This window comes from Anser brachyrhynchus (assembly GCF_964034855.1).
Source record: "Anser brachyrhynchus genome assembly, chromosome: 1".
Taxonomy (NCBI): Eukaryota; Metazoa; Chordata; class Aves; order Anseriformes; family Anatidae; genus Anser; species Anser brachyrhynchus.
The window spans coordinates 5,906,871-5,927,621 of record NC_137694.1 but is presented as its reverse complement, the minus strand read 5'-3'; the positions used below and the strand labels follow the sequence as shown (position 1 = coordinate 5,927,621).

Here is a 20,751-nt window from a genome sequence, read left to right as displayed (position 1 = left end):
AGAACTTCACTATTTCCAGCAAACAGACAATATCCAGCAACAGAAAAACATCCCAGACACCACCTGATTTAGCTCTGATACAATTTTTCCAACAGCCCCCCCAAAAAGTGTTGCTTTGGTGTTAAGAATTGAAACCAAGTCAAGCCTAGCAAATTGAGGCTTAGTAACCTGTGCATAATTCACTTTTTCAGAAAGCCGGTGCAAAAAAAATCATGCTAGGAAATGATGCTTATATATAGGATGAAATTACCAAACACTTTCCTGCAATATCTGTCCTGAATGTTTTTAGACCAGTTTCCCATACTTTTTTTATATTTATATATATTTATATAAGTATATGATATATATGTAATATATGTATATATGATATATAACTATATGATATATATGATATATATATATAAGGATATTTATATAAGTATATGAAAATTTCCTTGCCTTATAGCTTCTGAATTGGTGTTTTATTCTCTCCTAATCTCAGTTACACATGTAGAAACCTGACCTTATCACGTTATGAAGAGAAAAAAAAAAAAAAGAACCACAAATCAGAATTACCTTGATTTTGAAACCATTCTACAGAGTTATTCTGTCTTTACTAGTTTCTAGCAATAGAATCATAGAATCACAGAATCACAGAATCACAGAATCGTCTAGGTTGGAAGAGACCTCCAAGATCATCTAGTCCAACCTCTGTCCTAACACTAAGAAGTCCTCCACTAAACCATATCACTAAGGGCTACATCTAAACATCTTTTAAAGACCTCCAGGGATGGTGACTCAACCACTTCCCTGGGCAGCCCATTCCAATGCCTAACAACCCTTTCAGTAAAGAAGTTCTTCCTAACATCCAACCTAAACCTCCCCTAGCACAACTTTAGCCCATTCCCCCTCATCCTGTCACCAGGCACGTGGGAGAACAGACCAACCCCCACCTCTCTACAGCCTCCTTTAAAGTACCTGTAGAGAGCGATGAGGTCTCCCCTGAGCCTCCTCTTCTCGAGGCTAAACAACCCCAGCTCCCTCAGCCGCGCCTCGTAAGAGTTGTTCTCCAGACCCCTCACCTAGCAATATAGCTAGATGTGGATTTCCCAGAGCAGTGGAAGTAAAGTTATGCACAGCTGCACACTTGGCATATAGGCTATGAAGATATAATTGGTAAAACAAATATAAAAAGATAGGAAAAATATGCAGAATTTGATAGTTTGATAGTCAAAAACATATCTAATATACATTCAGGGTACAATTCCTAAGCAATAGAAGTGGCAAAACTTTCCCAGAGTTTATTTTGTCCTGTGCTGCTGTTAGCAACAGTTAATAACTGAAGTCATAATCCTCAAATCAGGTGCTTTGACACAGACTGCTGTGCTAATGTATGTTGAAATCACAGGGCTGCAGACAAATTTCTGCACCCCTGTTTGACTGTAGTTGAGATTGACATGTTACACTATTATCTCATGCAACTCTGAAAAGAAGCATATGCTCAAGCACGTACATAAATACATGTAGTCTGAGAGAAAATATTGATGCTGACCTCCATCCATGGAGGATTTTGTATACATGGAACAAAAATACAAGTGGAAAGGAATGGACTTATTCATTCAAAAGATATCTGGACATGGTCTTGGGCAACCTACTCTAGGTGGCCCTGCTGGAGCAAGAGCCTTGGACCGGGTGACCTCCAGAGGTCCCTTCCCACCTCAACCAATCTGTGATTCTGTAACGACTAACATGGTATTGTTTTTCGGACTTTTGTGCAACACTTCATTTTATTTTCTTTCAGACTATGGAAGTGAGAGTTTTTCTTATATTAAGTGTTTGATGGAAGCAGTTGTGGAGCTTCTCAGTGCAACCACAGTGGCTTCTGGGGGTCCCTCCTCAGTGTTATTACTCATTGGGAGTCTGGGGTAATAATACTGCCACATTTGGGACTCATATGAAAGTTAAGTGACTGAATTTGGGCCACAAAGTGTTATCAGTTCCCTAACAAACTCTTAGAATGGGTGCCGGGATTTGCAGACAAAGCAGGAGAAAACAAAAAGACTTACAATGGCAGGCATTTACAGAAATGTCATATTTTTAGCTAGGTGGCATTAAGCTATCTAAGGAAATTAACTGTGATTTATAGCAACAAATAAACAAAACAAAGCTTCTTCAATATATCTCAGCATTAAGTATCTCCTGCATTAATCGTCTCTAAAGTCTGTTCCATTTGTTATCTAACAAGGTATGCTCCATTATTATTTTTATCCAGTTCATTGCTTGATTCCATCTGTCCCTTCAAAATTAGCTTGTCTAATCAGAAACCACATTTGCTGGTAGTTCATTTCACATAAAAAGGAGGTATTCTTGTTTACTGAGAAAGTAATTGGATTATAATTTTGAAAAGAAAGAAATATGAACTGTAATAAATTATTTATTTAAAAATACATGTGAGCATGAAAACCAACAAACCCAAAACAAATTAAAAACTCTAATGAATGAAAAGATTATAAATAGAATATGCAACTGGAAAGAATCATTTATCATTGTAACTTACCTACTCCTTGTTTTTCAGTTAAAAAGAGCTGAATATCTAAGAAAAGAAGAAAAGATTTATGTATTTACTAAGTGATAGTCAAATAAATATTTAACTAGCTGTCATTTATCTTTTAGCTTTTCAGCCCTTGTAAACAGTAATTAAACATATACATAAATATATTTTTAATAGAAAGAAAAGGTATAATTTAACTCCAGTTTGGGTGTCCACTATTCCATTTCAGTTATTGATTAAATTGTGTTGACAAAATTCTTGTGATCACAGGAAGTCTATACTAAAGTTGTGTGCATTACCTCATTGCATGCATTTGTGCATGTTTAGGTGAAGGAGAGAGAATGCAGAAAGTATTTTTTAAAACTCTGGAAAACACATTTTGTATATTTATACTGTTGATCTATCCCATGAATTTTATTGTTTCCCAATATTTAACTTCACATAAATCTAGGATTTTTTTCCTATTATTTTTCTTTTGGTTAACTAATATATTATTGATAAATTTGCTTTTTAGCTAAAGCATGAAAAACAACAAGTATTAAACACATTAGAAATAACTAAAAGGAATTAGTAATTCAATAATTTTCTGAAAGAAGAAAAAACACATAGCAAAGAATGAGCAATATCAGAGTAAAGAAGATTATAGAAATTGGAAACAAGATCTAATAATTAAATTATAATCTTATAATTTTATTATAATCGTATATTTTAAAAAGTAGAAAAATAAAATAATTTGAAAAAAGGTAAAATTTGACTCTTACCTGTTCAGCTGGTTAACGCCTTGAGATCTTTCTATTTGTAGACCTGACAAAGAAAAGTACAAAATAAATTGTAATACTCTGTATTATGTGAGAGAAATGGTTATAGATTTACACTGATTTAGCCTGATTTTATTTATCTGAAAATCATTCAAGTTTTCTTTGTTTTTGAGTTGTATTTATGATAAAAAGTCAGCCTTTGATCCTTCAATTACATGTTTGTGGTCTGAAGTGATAACAATTTGAGATTAAAAGGATGCAGTTCTTATCTAGTTTATTGTACACTTTAATCGGTTTGTATACTGAACTATAGTAGAGGGAGAATGATGAAGGTAATCACCAAAGACTAAATTGGCTTGGAATATGAGAGATTAAAGCAATACACACCCAACTCATCAAAGATGGGAGTGAAATGCCAAATTATCCACATAGGTGTGTCAGTAAAAGGAAGTGTGTGCATAGGAAATGGTGGAATAGTCATTAAAAAATGGTCAAGAAAAAAATTCTTAGCACTTCCATAAAGCACAGTGTTAAAGCATATGTACAGTGTAACACATATTTTTTCTCAACATTTTCAAAGGATCTATATGCATGCTCCAAACCAGGCTTATAAGTCAGCAATATGAAATCAGCAGTTTCAAAATGCAATTTAGTACTCACTCAATGTTTCTACTCCAAATTTAGGAAGCAAAATTTTAACATGCCGCCAATATTGCAAGATTCAAAAAGGCAATGTAAAATGACAGGACTTGGGTTTTATTTCTTTCATTCACTGATGTATATGTTGCTACCGAGGACCATAGCTGTAATTCAGGTACTAAGCAGGCCTTGCCTGTGCAAGCTGCATGGAATAAAAAGTATTGATATACTCAGTGATTTGTACTGTTGCTATCTCTGTGGTGACTTGGTTGATGCCTCATCGCAGAAAATGAGCCTGAGAGTCGGAGTCCTGATTAAACCCGAGACAATGGATACATATATATATATATACATTCGAAGAGTATTTCCTCCATAATGTGGAGAACGAATAGCATTTGGATAGGAATGACACTGAAAATCACTGTTGTCCAGTGAATACACAGTATTTAAAATGGATTATTTTCTTTTTTAACTTAAATGCAAAGTAACACTGCACCTGCTCTCTAGATTCATATCGGAGGAGAAAGGAGTTTGATAGTGATGTGCGGTTTCTCAGGCTGTCCCAGTCATAAGCTATGGGTTTCTGATTCAGGACAAGAGCATAATCCTACCTGAATATACATTCAGCTAAGTGATAGTGATAAGAAGCCCCAAGATGTGGACAAAGTAAACTTTGAACAGTTGCACAAATGTCTGGAGTTTAGTTATTTGAGATAAAATGATCCAGCCTGAAAACAGTAAAAAACTAAAGTAGAAGTACTAAGGATTTTCTTGGGAGATTTCTAGTACTCTGGTTCTTCTTAGAATACATACAGCATGAGATTGGCCTAAACCAGTTGTTTCCACTTTTTGCAGACTGAATCTGGAAGGAAAAGACCATATAAGCACTAAAAGAAGTTTAGCTTATTTGAAACCCAATACTTGGATGAAAAATACAGAATAGGTAATATTAACCTCAAAATTATTGGCCTATAATATTTCTTAGACTGGCTTAAAATTACTGCTTTTTTTCTGGATATGCACTGTTGTGTCTTGAAAGGTTCATAAAATGAAATTAGATATGTTGACATTAAAGTTCTCAAGCTTCTTATTCCCTTTGACATTAGTAGTTTGATTTGTATCTGGGATCGTGACCTTGTAACAAATTTAATGCTGTTAACTCTCCTGGTTCCATCTTCTGTCATTACTGCTCAAGTTCCATTTGCATTTGGTCAGGGGAACACTTATGTAAAACCCACCCACCCATCACAGTATGTATTTAGGTAAAATATAAAGATATGTTGGGAATAAAGGCAATTCTTACTCATCTCACACAAGGCTACAAAGAAGTGAGAAGGTAAGTCACTTTTGGTGTGATGCCAGTGAGTTGTTTCTTCCTTTATTAATTAGGCAAACCATGGATCAAAAAAACCATTTTTCTATTCCCAGAGGCTGTTCACTTTGTGTATATTCAATTCTGAACATTCCCATTTGCCTCATCATAAATTAGGAAAAATTTCTTCTCAGAAAGAGTGGTTTTGCATTGGAACAGCTTGCCTACACAGGTGGTAGAGTCACTGTTCTTGGTGGTGTTTTAGGAAAGGTTGGGCGTGGTGCTTAGGGACATGGTTTAGTAGGTGATACTGGTGGTAGGGGGATGTTTGGACCAGATGACCTTGGAGATCTGTTCCAGCCTTAATGATTCTATGATTCTATGATCTCTGTCTGGTATGTCCTGTCACCTAAGATCCATCCCCTTCATTACCTGCCTATAGAGAACCAGATCATCAAATGGGCACTTCAGTACCACCTTAATGGAAGTTAAACTGAGCTAAATAAAATAAAATAAAATAAAATAAAATAAAATAAAATAAAATAAAATAAAATAAAAACAAAACACACGTAAGAAAAAAGAAAAAAGAAAAAAAAGCTTCTTTTTTGGCATAGTACATGTTTTTGACAGACTCACATCAGAAATTAGATGAAAACATCATTTACATTATTTAAAAACTTGCATCATTTTATAAACTAAATATATATTTGTTGTATATATTATATAGCTACTATATTATATATATACACACATACGTATATATATATATTCATATATATATATATGCACAAACAAACAAACAACCCTGGACAATACAGGGCTCTTAAATTCTTTAGAACAACACCTCTACTGTAAATTGACCTGCCTGCTTACTACACACTCAACAAAAATTGATTTCCTTTTCCTGGATAGAGAGTTTTCTTTGAAAAAAAATGAATTAAATTTGTAACTCACACTGTGAGTTTTCTCCATGTGAATCTGAAGTTTTAGACTCTTTTAAATCAAAATTTAAACCATTTTATTTTGGCTTAACTTTGTAAAATGTGTGTATTTGTAATTCTGAATAAATGTGAGACAAGCAAGTATTACAGGTCTGAGACTAAATCCTCTGAATCATTTGGTTTCCTGGTTTGTCTTTTTGTGGCTTACTACTATTTCTATAACTAGAAAATCCAACTTTTGGTTAGCCTGTCATAGTTCAGGAAAGGTCAAGCTTTTGCTCAGAACTGGATGAGGCCAACAGTTTGGGTGGAAAAAGCATGTTATTATAAAATATAAATTTTCCAATAACAAATCAGGAGCTTTAAAGCTATAAAGCTTGGGGCTATAATGTACCTCCCTATAGCCTCTACCATACCAGTGAATTTTGTAATATTTCCATTCCCACACCTTCTTCAACAATCTATTTTTGCTTCAGGTAAATTTTAAGTAAGTCTTTCTTTAGCAGCACTAAAAGCTACGTGCAGTTCAAAGACATAACTGGTTAGCGAGCCTGGGCTACAGATATTTTCTTATAATGCTTTGGTGTGGGCACCTTATTAATTAGTAATTCAATATTATGTATACTAATATTCATTAGTAAATGAAATCCCTTTCCTTTCAAATAAGAGTTCCTACATGTGAGAGGCATCATTACATCAACACAGTGGTTATTCCACCTGAGCTTTTCTGGTTACTTTCTTTAGATGTTAGAGTTCACTATTTGCAAATCTTTAATGCATTTCAGTCATTAAATCACATAATTCACAGAATCCCAGAAAAAAAAAATAGGATGGGAGGAACCTCTGGAAGTCATCTAGTCTGGTGCTCATATGTTGTTGTTCACTGTAAATGACAGTTCTTTGATAAACTTCCACTGACTGCAACACTAAGCACATTCCTCACCTCTTGTAAACACAAAGTAAAATGTGTTAAATGATCCCAGTGTTGATTCAAGACTATTTGCTCTGGTTTACAAATGGAATAAGAGTGAAGCTTGCCGAAGGTCTTATAATATGTGTCAGCTGACAAGATGTGTGTCAGCTGACTGTAGTTGCTGAAGCACTTGCAGTTGTGTAAGCACATCTATAACACACACCTAGGGAGTCTGAAGATGAGCTCTTAGGCTATATATAAGCAACATTATAGTGCTAAAAATTGATAGCAGTTAAAGGTTAAGCAACTACAACTATGGTGATATAGTACTTTATACTTTACTTAACTAATTGAATTTGGTTAATTTAACAATTTCAACACCTTGAGAGAAAAATAAAATGTGCTGTGTTGTTTGGCATTGTGCTGGCACCAGAAACAGCTTATATATCCTCTGCTTCATATTAATTGGGGTATGTTTTGGATGCATCTGCTGTTAACGTTTAAGTATTTTTTTTTTTTTCTGGAAAGCTCTGTTTGCTTGACTGGAAGTTTAGTAAGATGTTTATGCTCACTCAAGTGAAAACACACGAGGTTCAGAAAATTAAGTAATGTTAAAGTATTTTTATTATTAAGTTTTTGTTTTTCTGTAAAAAATACAAATTATTTCTCAGATGCAAAAGTGAGAGACAGAAATGCTCAAGTATATCTCAGATTAAAAGCATACACACTGGATTCACAAAATCGGATTGTTTTGCCCATAACTAGAAGGCTGGAGAGCAAAATCTCATTAAGACTGGTATATGGAAGTAGCTTTACAAGCCGTGCATATCCATGAATAGGTTAGTTTAAGTGTCTGGGAAATAAGATGGCTTTTCAAATACCTATCTGACAGTGTTGGATTCAGAAATACAAACTAGGATGAACTCAAAACATGATACTCATGAAATAAATCTGTCTGGAAAGTGATGTTATAAAGAAATGAATCTACATTCTAGAAAGATTGATTTTTAAAAAACTGTTCTGATCTGCCCATGACTTGGCAACGTGCATTTATCCCTGGCATTCTTGTGGATTTGGATCTAGTGCATGTGTTCTCACATGGCACCTCTGAAAATCTAATTTGCATAAAGTGATGTTTGCATAAGGTGTTTAAAAGATTTGTCAACAGGAGGAATATTACTGCTGAAAGAATATGCAAAAGCTTAGAATTTCATGCAATGTATTCCATAAAATCAGACTTACATGATCATAAAATTAAAGCACATCTTCTCAGTGTTTATTTGAACTAGCAACTAGTAGATACAATTTTTGAAGCTTGTTTGGTTTCGTACCTATAATGTTTTGCTATATATATTATCTGCCCTTATAGGTTTCTGAACCTTCTGAATACTATGTAACTGCATACATGCATAGAAGGGAAGGGAGACAGAAATTATCCTTGATGTGTGTTGCCAGCCTTAGGTTTTTCCTTAAACCTAGGAGAAAAACAAAAAAAGACTAGTTTCTCATGATTTATATTTTGGACTGCTATCTCATAGGTGTTTATCTGATAATTCATCTGAAAGAAAAAGAATAGAATGAAACTCTAAGTAGTTAAACGTTGTTCTGTGTCCTATCATAAGACCACACTGGTCTTGATCAGATACTGAAAGAAACATAGATGTAAGAATTCATTTATATAGTTATTAATTCAAAGTTAGAATATGAATTCAAAAATTGACACAGGCTGTTACTATGAAGATACCCAGCATTCAAAGTATGCTGTTTTTATTCTGAGTCAGTTGTGAATGCATAGCACACAAACAAAATTCAGAAGAACAAAAGAGTCAAAATCATTGTAAATTAAACCTATTTTTCATTAACATTGTCGTGCATAGATTCAGGTAGTTCTGAACATGGCAGTCATTGTATTCCATTCAAAAAATAATAATGCAAAAAATTTCCATGACTTCAATAGGGTCCCTGTTGTATTAGTAAGTGATCTCTCCAGTGGCCAAAATAATATCTGTAAATTCCCATGAATTTTAACCCAAAACGTGGCAGCCTAGCATGATTAAAAGCTTTAAATTCTCAGAGAGCAACATGATTAAAGCAGAACTGTAGTCTTGAGTGGCACCTCACTGGTTTCATTTCCCAGTATTGTTATTTTCCAAGGTAATATTTGATTTACAAGAAAAATGCTTTTAAGTCACACAGTAAGTCCTACAATGTATCCACAAGTATAAAATCCTCAAATTGCCTTCATTTGTCAAATGCTAAAGCCCTACCTGAGATTATTCAGTGGCAGAGTAGGAATCTAATGATGGCAGCAGGAAGGAGGGAGGCTAGATTTATAGAGGTTTTAGAGGCTATACTTCTCTCCTTGCTTGTCCCCCTCCTGACTCCCTTTAATTCAGTACTTTGACCACAGCAATTCAGTTAAGCTTCATTATATGGCACAGATGGCTCATAAGTCCAGTCACCCTGATTTTATTGAAAACTGTCTCATGATAGTAATTTGAACTGACTTTAAATTCCAAATTATTAGAGAAGATGATGAAATACCAAGCCTCAACTTTAACCCATCTTTCACCTTGTGCTACAACTTCTTGCCCAAACTATTATGCTCTGCCTTTGCTTACACTATAGTTATTTTCATTTTGATATTTTTGGATGTGTACAGCTAAAGATCAAATACAGAGAATGAAGGTTTTTATTTATTTTGATTTTTTGAACAGAAATAACGATGGACACTGTCTGGATTAGGAATAAATGTGAATGATACATTATGAGTAGGTGATCACCCATGCTAACGTCCTCTATTTTTGCTTATCTAATACAAATCCAAGTTATCAGATATTGTCATTAAGAAAACTTTGGTGGTCTTATTTGGGCTATGATCATGAAACTGTCACAGTGCATATCAGGCTATCATTTATATCAGTGCTATGCAACAGCTGCAGACTGCTAGATGCAAAGACCTGATTTTCCTGGATAAACCAAGTATTGTTTGTAATAGTTAACTTCATTTTGTAAAGAAACTCTCTCAAGTACAGTCAAGGTTTTGTCTACCATTTGCTTGGAGAGTCTGGATCAGATCCTTAAATCAGAGCCAAATGTGAATAAAAGCAGTAAATTCTTGGGCAATAAATCCTCAGTGATCTGCATTACTCAAAGACGAGACCTGCTGGAACATCTTCATAACATTCTTTTTCCTTCCTTCTCTTCATGTGCAACATATTGCAGTAATCAATTAACATGATAGAATATTCCTGCTCTGAGACCTTCTTGTAACTCCCATATGGTCAGAATTCCATCTTAATAGCTCCTTATTTATTTTTTTTCTCCTCATAGAATATGAACTCATTCTGTGCGTTAGTGATGATGGAAAAATAAACCCAAGTTTTCAGAGGGGACTGGATATTTTCAGTCCATTGGTATTAGGTTTAAAAATTTTGGAGGAGCCTGGTAGTCAGAAAGGAACGAGCATAATTTCCCTGAAAGCAGTCCCATTTAAACCATCAAACAGGGAAAGCAGAAATAGAGGCACCCAGTTTGATTATTTACATTTGTAAGCATTGAACTTATTGTTCCTGTTTAGAACAAGCATATAGGCAATATTCTTGATCTCTTGATCTTTTTTAAATGATTTATCACTGTCCAATTTTTTTTCCATATCGTTTGTTTGCTTTTATAATTCAAAATACTTTGATTCAACTGTAACAAAGCAGAAAATTCTGTTGTATTGTGTGGGTAATACCAAGTAGAACTTGGCTAATGTAAAGAAAGAACAGTTGCTGGCCTAGTGTCTCTTTCTGCTGTTAGCTGCTCTTTGGTGGGGTTTAGATGTGTTGAAAAAAGTCATAATTTGAAGCTTGATGAAGTGCCCTCACAATACTTGAAAAATTTGAAGCAACCAAGGAATTCCCAGATGTCCACCACTCTGCAACCAATAACACCAAAACTCTCTAATCTCACTCCAGGAAAATTCTCCTTTGACAATTCTATTAGTTTTATAATAAAATTTATGACAGACAAGAAAACTTCCATTTTATTTTTTTTAAAAAAGTATGATATTAAATTAACATTCACATGCCTTATTTTTTCATATACCTGACAAAAAAAATATGATGCAATTCATAGTGTTCTTTTGAAACAAACATGGGGGAAGTGGAGAAATTGCTTGGTCCACGTCTGTTCCAGCAGAGGGTAGCAGTACACCACCACACTCCCATAGTAAAAGAAAAGTTTCACAGTAATATTTGTGGCTTGTGTCTTCAAAGGAAGAATACACTATGCAGATGAGTATGTTTTGGAGATGAGATGGGAATTGGGTAATGTAATTCCCAAATCACTTCAGTGACCTTACTCAATCCGTTTAATCTCCATCTCTCTTTCATCTAAAATATTTCTTCCATAATTACCACCAGTTGATGACTGCAGACCATAATACTCCTGAGTATAATCATCTGTGAGAATGAACACTAGGTTAGCTGAAAACAGGGTTCTCTACTGATTAACTAGTAACACCAGCACTATTAACTTCACCAATAACAGCAACTTGTTTACTTTACTTGGTAACTTGGTTAAACTCTAGAGGACAAAATGAGCCACACTGTGGTAGGGTGAGCTACATTTGCAATTCCATGGTACTATGCTAGATTCCTTTTCCTGAGTCAGGTTTTGCTACTGTGGTGGCAGAGTATTGTTCAAAATTTGAAATTCTTTGCTGTCTTTTCAGTAGAGAGTGGATTTCTCTGGTACTTTCTGGGACTTCTCTTATTCTTAGTATCTATTTATTTATTTATTTATTTAAAGTAGAAACCAAATAGGCAATTACACATAGACCAGCAAAAGATGCAGGGTGGGTTTTACCCTTTGCAATTCTTTTACAATCTGGTTGAAAGAATAAGTAGTAATTCGTACATCCTATTTTAAGTTAGTCCAGTGGAAGTATTTTAACACATTGTCAGACTTTAGACCTTCCAGATTCAAGGCTTTATATTTTTTTGGATGTGAAGAAATGTTTCGGTGAAAGAAGCAAGCAGTGCATAACAGGAAGCCTAGTCTTTCATTATGCAAAAAATGAAAAATTATTTGTATACAGAGTGTGATTTATTTAATGCGCTTTTATTTCCCCTTAAGAATTTAAACCAAAGGATTATGAGGTCAAGAAGAACTTGAAGAACAAAAGCCATTCATGATCAAGCTCTCAGTATAGACTTACATAAATAAAAACATTTGAATAACATTTTTATAATAGTAATCTAAGTAGCTTAACTTCTCTAGTAACCAAAGCAAAACATAATTTTCATTCATTCTTTCAGAAGACATTATTTAAAATACCTACAATATGGAGGCAGTGTTCTGGAACAGCTTTCTATGAAGAGAAAAGAAGCTGGAAACAATGCCAGGAATTTTAGGTAAGGGAGGAGATGTTGCCTCTTAAAAATAAATGAGTTCTTCAAAGAATTATTGAAATTGAACCATTGTCACTCAGAACCATTGTCAATAATAAATCCTTACTACTACCTTAGTAGTAGTAGAGTTTAAGATCTATAACAGCATAGCATTTGTCATAAAGAGATCTAGAGTGCAGTCCTTGAAGTTAGATTCTTGAATAACTAGTTGTGGAACTAGTAGATGCTAGGTACCTAAGTATATTTGAGGAAGTAGAACTTGTGCCCATTTACCTGTTCGGGAGTTGTTAGAGCCAAGAATTGGGTTCAGTTCTTCCACAGCATTTTACATTGATTAGTCTCTCATTGAAAAGTCTTTGGAAAGCCTCTAGAAACCTTCAACAGTACCGACCACAAAAAATCCAGAAGGTGCTATATTTGCAATGGGGAGATTTTGTGTAAGGGAGGACAGGACAAAAATCACATCAGCCTAGAAACACTAGTGCTTCCAGATGCTCAGTTTTCAATGATTCATTTTTCTAAACCTCCAGTTAGCAGGTGAACAAGCTTTCCAAAATCTGGGAATATTTCAGCTGTGTTTTCTAACCTGTAAGTAGCTTTCTCCATAATTTCCTATAACATATTTTCCTCAGCTATTCCTACAGGAGGTGGTGTGCTTTTTAGCAGAGTTTGCAAGTAATTAACTAGCATAAAGTGATGAGAAAAAAAAAAAAAAGTCCAGGGTGATCAGAAGCTCTAAAACATCACTTGGTTATCACTGGGACTATTTTATGTATCAGTTTAGAGGGAATATGTTTTCTACAGCTAGAGAAACAACTGTCCTTTAAAACACCTTCCACCTTTTGGCTACAGTTGAAAGGGCTAAGGATGAAAATGCATTAATCACTGAGTTTTCTGCTAGCAAAGAGAGCTCATTTCCCCTGAGAGTGGGAAGCTGTTGGAGATAGATGAGCCATACTCAATACTCCTTTACTTCCCAGCTGCATATATGAGACTACAGCAAGCCCCAATAAATTGGAAACATTTGTGGAGTTCACTGGGAGAAATGTCTTCATTGGCCTCCTTCAAACATCTGGTAGAACAAGGGCCAAAACTCAAAAATATATTTAGGCAAGCATGTTAGTCAAGCTGGAAACAAATTTGCTCTCCATACTGATTTCACACCACAGGATTAATAGGTTTTATTAGGCCACAGTTCCAGCTCTGTCATTCACATTAAATCAATGGGTGAATGTTCTGGACAATCTACATATGATGACTGCCTCCTGTCAGGAGGTATCTCCTGGGGACATAAGTGGCACAGATTATCTCTACAAGTGTATGTCCACTGGCAGATGAGCAATTTTAGACCCTTTCTTAATTCCCTGTTTTGGGGAGAGAGTTGCATAGAAGAGATGAAGGTAGCTGCTACATGAGATGTTTTGCACGGGAGAAGTGAAACAGAGGGGATAACATTTGCAAGATGCAATAGTAGTGGGAGGATATGTTTATATCTATCTGTGCTGTGAGAAAGGTAGAGTGGCCTTTGAGGGAGTTTTGAATCCCTTTGAACAAAGATTGCAGTGTTGATATTCTAGAATGGCCCACCTACACTTTTGAATCCTTCCCTAATGGCTAATTGAAAGCCTTGTAGTAAAATGTGATTCGAGAATAAGCTGGACTATAAGACAGAAAGGAATTATTTAGAACTCTGGTTTTAATAGACTAAAATATCTGGTAAAGATGGAGAGTTTCTTGAGGAGGATCAGCTTCTCTCAGAGTAGAATAGATTTAAAATCTGTTTCACTGATACAACTCTGAAAATCCACGATTGAAAACTCTAGCCTTGAGAAGTTACAATACATCATAAGAAAAAGGTGAGTCAACATATAATGTTTCAATTATAGGGTTCTCAAGAGTACACAGGTGGTGTAATAAGTAAGGTCATGGTCTTTCCATCAGCAGTATCCCTGCTATTTCTGCAGTTGCTATGAATGGGAAACAATCATACTTATGATTGTGAAAAGACCAAAGTTCAGAGCAGATCGATCTAATGTTCTGAGAGGTAAACAGATAAAGATTTGTTATGTAATGAGTGGCTATGGTTTATCTCCCAGGTTTATCTCTGTGTGATCATTGCCCAGACCAATGGGGGTGATCAATATATGCAACACTAGGTAACAACATTTAAAATATCTTCCTCCTCTCCAAGCACATTATTATTTCAAACAACTGTCTTTTAAACCCAGAATTGTATTTATTTATATTTAATTCTTGACTGGTTTATGAAAGATCAACAAATTGGATTGGTTCCCAGTATGAGCACCCACCAAACTTGCTAGATTATGCCCAGAACTGGGACTCTGTGGAGCTGAGCTATTCCTAGCTTTGTCACCGTGTAGCTGTACTCTATGCACATTTAGGCTATTTTCCCACATCTGTATTGCATTTTCCCAGCTTTTTTCCCCCACTTTGCTTTGTCCATTTAGACAAAGCTTCAGCAGACGTGCACTATCTCTCATCTTTCTCTGCTGTTGTGACTTTGGCCTGAACACTAGAGTTCAGAGTCCCAGTAGGCTATTTCGTTTAGGAAAGAAAAAATATTGTAAGTTCAGGTGCTTCTTTGATTTTTTTTAGCTCAAATGCATCCTTTATTAATGACATGCTGACCTACACAATATAATAACCAATGTTACACATATTAGTGATGTAATAGAGTTCTTTATGACACAAAGCTTATTCAGGAGTGGGAAGATTGTGCTCCAATGGAATAGGAATGTAATTTTCAAGGACCCTAAAATAAAAGGAGCTCCTAAAGAAGAAATGTGAACAATTAGAATGGTAGGAACAGACTGAGAAAATAAGTGATAGAGAGTGTTCATTTTCCATTACTCAGTCACCTTTATTTCCTAAGCACTGAGAAATTCCAAGAAGAAAATCACTGATAACAGAGGAGTGAAAACACCAACATTAAAGGAACACAAGTTCAATCCAGATGAAAGTAACTCATCAAGGAATGCTGCATTGGTGGTTTATTCAATCAGTTTAAATCTATCTTTCTTTAGGGGTTGTTCTCTTCAAGCAGGAGAGATGCATAATATCAATGACCATTCATCCAACATAATGGTATATTTTATCTTTTGCTGAACTCTTTCTGCATCTCTTAACTCAAACAATGTACTAGCAAATTGTTTGAAGTGGAATCTATACTTTCTTGTTAGTGCTTTCACAGAGAGCTTCTGGAACACAACTGCTCCATTTCTTTAGTGGACATAACACATGGAGAAACTACTCACAGAAAACTTGCAGTCAGTAATGCAACAATCTCAAGGAAAACCCAAAACTCTCATTACTATTCGGTCTTATTCAAAACTTTAAATGTAATACAAACAGAAATTTCTGACTCCATGTGTCTAGCAAATGTAGTTGGCCCATAATTTTAGGATATTTTTAATGGGTTCACATACAACATCTATCACTCAGGTGGGTCACTGAAAACATACATCTGATATACATTACTACTAAAAGAGCCTTAGCTTTCTATTTTCTGATCTTATGCCTTAAAATTCCTAAATTTAATGTTGTAATTGCTTTTTTTTTTCTTTGCACTTTAATATTTTATCTTCATTTAAAATGCAGTGAAATGAGTCACTGTGATTTATACAGTAAGCTAATAGTATTGTCAGATCCATTCGGTGTCCTCTTACCTCTAAGGCTCTTTAGTAAATTATCAAATGAGAGTACGTTTAATCACCTATTTAAAGCTAGCAGTGTATTCTGAGAGTTAATTACTATTATATCATAATTCAGACCAGATTAAAAAATAACATTTTGTAATCATTGATCTTTTATACCCCCCAAATCCCAAATATTCTTAATTATGCATAGAGCTAGACATGGCTAATGCAACTATTTGGCACTATCAGGTCTTGCAGCAATAATGCTACTCTTCCCCTGCCTTGCCTGCTGCAGAAGGGAAGCAAGCTCTTTTATTCTGTGAAAAATACACATCAAAACTCAGAGAAAGCCAGTAGAGATGGTGTTGTCCAACTTTATCTACCTGTCATTAAGATTTTTGAAATGAGACAAAAAAGTTGAATTTCTTTTGACGTATTCTAAATCATTACTGGTTTGTTGACACTCACATGGTTGCTTTGGTGGCAACAGAGGAAAATTTTCAAAGTGGTTGTCAGACAAGAGGAAGATGTATTTGTGAGTGGAAGAGACAAAGGGGAAAACACATTTACAGAATTTACAGAAAGTTGCTTTATTATTTTTATTTTTATTTTTATTTTTATTTTTATTTTTATTTTTATTTTTATTTTTATTTTTTTTCTTAGTATAGATTTATTTTAGAAATGTCACATGCATGAAATAAATGGAAGAGGCATATGCATGCATACACACATAAAATTTCACTTTTATATTTCAGTTCCAGGGATACCTTCTTCACCACAGGGGTGTTAATTTTATCTGAATTATAGCTATAGAAATAACCTACATATTTAAACATTGAAAACAGAGGTAGAAACACATTCACACAATAGTCTATTTTCTATTTGAATCAAAAATATAAGTGCTTCCCCTTTAAAGGAGACCTTGTTATCTTGATAAAGAAAACTAATGAGGTGGCCTTTCTAGGGCTAGTCACATAATAGCCATGGTGACAAGGACCTCTATCAAGAAATAAAGCAGAAGATAAATGAGATTTTTCTAATATCCATTTCACCCATTGTTCACAAGTGTCACACGATACCGCTTCTATTTATCATGAGACAGTAGATACTGGGCACAATTTTGTAAAGGAAGTCTAAATTGCAGCATTGTGTTATTAACGACCTTTAAATCTCTTTACCCCTTCCTGTTCTTTTTCTAACTTCAAATTTTATTTATTTATTTAGTGGACCTGAAAGAAATTACATTGGATGTCCATACAACATTTTACAGTGAAATGCCAGTTTCTGTCCTGTGGCCTGAATACTTGTTCCATCTATCACAAGAAAGAGGCTGTTCTTTTCAGTTTGACCTGGTATTCTGTAAAGAAATCTTCCTCACACTGTACACTCCCAACCAGAATGTACATGGGAAGCCATCCTGCTTCAGAGACATTTTTGTGAAGATGGGGAATCTGGCCTATAACTCTAAGTGTCCCCAGTGGGTTCCCATTTTCAGCTTGGAAGTATCTGGACTTCATAGGTAGGCTTGAATCTAGTTTGCAACAAAGACACTTAGAAAAGGCATTATCTATCACAATGACCTGAAATAATGAGGGGCTGAACTCTACTTCTCAGGATGTATCTTTCAGACACTGGTCTCATGGTACTAGTTTCCTATGGTGTTCAGAGCCTGTAAGTCTCTGTTTCTCCACTACTTCTGTATGATATGGTAATGTACAGTGGTTCCCAGGGGAGATAGTTAAAGTAAATCTTATTTTTCCCCACACTAAAACATCTTATTTCACAGAGTCACTGAATCATAGGATGGTTGAGGCTGGAAGGGACTGCTGAAGATTATCTCATCTAACCTTCCTGTTCAAAGCATGGTCACCTACAGCAGTTGTTCAGGACCATATCCATTTGGGGTCTGACTATCTGTAAGGATGGAGATACCACAACTCTCTGGGCAGCCTGTTCCAGTGTTTTGTGACATTCACTGTAAAAAAAAAAAATAAAATTCTTATCCTTAAACTGAATTTCCTATATTTCAGATTGTGCCCATTGACTCTTCTCTTGTCACTGGGTAGAACAGAGAAGCGCATAGCTCCCTCTTTACTGCTTTCCATCAGGTATTTATAAACATTGATGAGATTCTTCTGAACCTTCTCTCCAGGCTGAACAGTCCCAGCTTTCTCCTCATATGAGAGATTATCCAGTCACTTAATCATCTTCATGACCTATTGTTGGGTTCACACCAGTATGCCCATGTCTGCCTTGTACTGGGGAGGGCAGAGCTGGGCTAATGCAGGAAACCATTGGAGTTGTTTCTTGACATTGGAGTTGCTACTTGACATTGACTCTTGGATAGTAGAAGGGGATTATGCTAAGGAGTCTTTGACTACTACGGCAGTTGAAACTGAAAACCTTTGATGGATCATGTGCACAGGAAATGCTATTGAAAATATAGTCTAATTCACACCTTCGTCTAGTAAGAACATTCATAAAATATTTTACGAGCATAGATAGAACCATCTGAATTTCCTGGACAAGATCCAATGTTATATTATGTTTATATGTCCTCTAAGATCTAAGCATTCAAAGAAAAGTGTAGCCTTCTACACAAGGCAAGTATAGAATATTTAAACTGTTATACGTTAAGAAATATGAACAGCCTGAAACAGTGAACTGGAAAACTGAATGTCACAATCTTTAATTAATCTCTTGAAGTGAAAAATGTATCTTGATACATCAATGTCAATGATAATATTTTATCACTGGTCATTTTGGTGGATAGAATGGGGCTTCGTAATAGTACTGAAACTCACTGTGTGTCAAAGGAAGAGTAGTCCCAGTGAATGAAATTTTGAGAAAAAGAAATTCAGAAGCAAGGAATGTAGAAAGAAAGGGTTGATGAGAAGTAAGAGGAACCAAACAAAAAAGATTTGTCTAGTGTGTAATGTAGTAACGGCAGTTAAACTGTCAATTACTACATTATGCCAGATTTGCCCCTTGGTCTCTGTGTAGAGAGTGATAATGGAAGGGAAGTGCAGTGCAGAACAGGGAGTATTTATGTCCCAGTATGTTGAACCAGTTTCAACATTCGATTAATTCTTCTCTTCAGAATCGGCGTACTTTGCCTCTGGGACTTTTCCAAACCCCTGACACCTTGCAGCTAGTACTGTCTATCCTTCTGCTGCAACTAAATGCCTGGAAAAACTGAAGGAAAAAAAAGTTGCTATTTCATAGGATGAAAGGGTATGTACAATCTGTGCAACTTTACTGCTATATGGTCTTCTTTGGGGTGTCAGGCAGGCCAGCCAACTATCAGCAAACTATTTTCCACATAATTTGAGAGGAAGGGAAAAATTCTAGCCATGGATATTGGCATAGATCATCTCTCTCATAAAAACTGCCACTGAATTTTTAATGTCCAGGGAGAACACCTGGAAAAGCCTGTGCTCAAGTCACTGACTTGCAAATTGGATCCCTGATCTAGCTATCGTGGTTGATTTGTGTGTCTCTATTTCCCTAGAATGGGAATTAAAGATTTCTGTTTCCCACTTCTACTATGTTACCTGTTTTAAGATGTAAGCTCTTGGTATTTAAAGGTGGAAAATATTTTGCCTAAGTAAAACATAGATAATAACAACAGTAATAGCTGTCCCTCAGGCAGTGTTTTTCATCTGCAGATCTTAATATACTGTGCAAAGTATCATTATTCTGATTTTCTAAAAGCAGAAATTGAGGCACAGGTAGGGAAAATTACATGCCCAAGGTCATGACAGGAACATCAGTCTGATTTTCCAAGTCTCATATTTCTGTGCTTTGTCCCACAATGATGCCTTTCTGGGAAACATGGAGTAATAGTGATGATAATGAGCACACAGATATCTCCCTTGAAAGGTCTGAAAACATACCTGCCTTCATGGAACTCAATTTATATGCCTTGGAATGATGAAGGGCTGAGTCAATATGGCATCAATGTAGTATCCTGATGGCTGTTAGCTTCAAAGACATTTTATCCCATTTTTCTGGAGAAACAAGACTTTGAAAGGAGAGCAGTCATGATAGAGGTGACATCTTTTAAATTATGATCAAAGCTAAAATGCACTGTAAAGTTACCAAGAGACCTATATATTGGTTTACAGACTGTACTTAATAAATCTATTGTTTCATATATGGTGTTTCTAACCTGTGAGCTAGTGTGTTAGGTCAAGAGGAGAGGAATTGGCTTATTTTTCCTCTTGGGACATGAAATGTAACACAGGACAATGATTCAGTCCATTTGCAAATTCTTGCTTCTGATCTTGACTTACAGGAGGTCATAAGCAAGTCAACAAGAGTGAGATTCAGAAGTACCTTTTAGGTCTGGGCCTCCGTAGCTTCTTTGTGCCTCTGTTAAAGATACATTTAATTTCATTTATTTCATTTCAAAAAATGAAGTAATAACATTTATTTCCCTACCTAATGGGCTTTCTATGAGAATAAATGCAGTATAGGCTTCATAGAAACTCAAACTCTAAAGAACTGGAGACAATGAAACATAGAAGTGAGTGGGACATTTCTCTGAGTTGGGACCACCTTCACTTTACATGTTTCATGGTAGATACTTGTCTAATCTGGT

The 20,751-nt window shown here is 35.4% G+C and overlaps 1 protein-coding gene across 1 annotated transcript in view; it reads right to left on the bottom strand.

Annotated features, from left to right (window-relative positions):
* The window catches only part of CELF2 (CUGBP Elav-like family member 2), a 567,685-nt gene that overhangs the window by 455,549 nt on the left and 91,385 nt on the right, over positions 1-20,751 (bottom strand). The window contains exons 2-3 of the mRNA XM_080580950.1: positions 3,292-3,334; positions 2,537-2,572 (exon numbers count right to left, since the gene is read on the bottom strand). The gene's annotated coding sequence lies outside the window, so the exon portion shown is untranslated. The remainder of the gene's footprint in view (positions 1-2,536; positions 2,573-3,291; positions 3,335-20,751) is intronic.